This window comes from Pan troglodytes, chromosome 6 (genome assembly GCF_028858775.2).
Source record: "Pan troglodytes isolate AG18354 chromosome 6, NHGRI_mPanTro3-v2.0_pri, whole genome shotgun sequence".
NCBI lineage: Eukaryota > Metazoa > Chordata > Mammalia > Primates > Hominidae > Pan > Pan troglodytes.
The window spans coordinates 62,428,756-62,430,320 of NC_072404.2; positions in this window are offsets into that span (position 1 = coordinate 62,428,756).

The following is a 1,565-nucleotide window of genomic DNA, read 5'->3' on the forward strand; positions in this document are numbered from 1 at the left end:
CCTTCCAGTAATGTCTGCCAGAACTACACTTCTGAGAGCCCAGGATAGCAGGGCAGAAATAAAATCTCCTTGGGTTATAACACGTTTGGTTTTGTTCTTCCATATCACACAGGTTTTCTCATCTCGGAGACAGTAAGTTGAAGATGTGCTGTGTCAAGATCTAGAACCAAGGCCGGGTGCAATGGCTCATGCCTGTATTCCCATTACTTTGGGAACCTGAGCGGGGCAGATCATGAGGTTAGGAGATCAAGGCCATCCTGGCTAACACAGTGAAAACCCATCCCTACTAAAAGTACAAAAAATTAGTCAAGCATGGTTGGGGGGTTGCCTGTAGTCCCAGCTACTCGGGAGGCTGAAGCAAAAGAATTGCTTGAACCTGGGAGGTGGAGGTTGCAGTGAGCCAAGATTGTGCCATGGAACTCCAGCCTGGGCGACAGAGCGAGACTCCATTTCAGAAAGAAAAAAAAAAATCTAGAATAAATTTTACTTGAAATGGCTTGATAATTCTGTCTAAGCCAGAACATAGACGAGGAAGACTTAAACCCTATTTTGTTAATCTAAATGAAAAGAGTTCAGGGCATTTTCAGTTTCAAAACCTGTGGAGCATACCCTTAACATGTGTCAGCAATTCCAGATTTGACAGCATAGACTTCCTCTCTAACTCCCTCAATAGATGTTCAAATGTAGAAACACAATCCAAAAACTTTACAAGGTTTTCACTTAGTTTTGCTAAAATGTCCATCTCTTCATCTTGTTTTAATTGGGAGAGCCAATTGTGCACCATAGGTACAATTATGCTCTCTTCATATGCAGAACTAATGTCACTACTATAAATATTTTCAGTTTTTCACCTGAGACCACAAACTAATTTCAAAGAGAATATTGATTTCTAATTATGTAGCTTCTACTACATAGCTAGTATTGTTTTTGTTGGTTAACTTCATGTATATGCCAATATTAAATGTTCAACTGTTTACTTGAATAAATTGACCCAATATATTTAATAAAGTATATCAATTTTATAAAGTAAAATGATCAATAACTAAATGAAAATTGGATTAAATAGCATTCTCTAAACAAAATAGAAAATGTACTGAATAAATAACACAAAATAATAAACTCAGTGTGAAATTACTCACATGTGAAAATTATTCTGTGAACACCATTAAATTTTATCAGTCACTGTCATAATCTCTGAGGGGATTATACAAAGAATGTTTTATGAAATTAGATGAACAGAAAATTATATATTATGTCTATGGTGAGCAACAGGCAAACAGACAAACCAAAAAAAGAAAAAGAGAATTTGCACAAAATAATTCTAAGCCAGAAGCAATAACATTTTAGATAAATGAATTTAATACAAAGCAGAGAAAATAGATTTGCTTTCAAAATCTTTGAAATTTCTGGTTTGCTGGTAAGATATCAACACTTGTAAAATTATCTGTTTCATTCTAATATTTTTCTTTTCAAAATAGGTATACAAACATAAACAAATGATTACTTTCTCTATAAATCTGTTACAACTAAAGTTTATTTTACAGTTACACGTCTGTATATTTAAA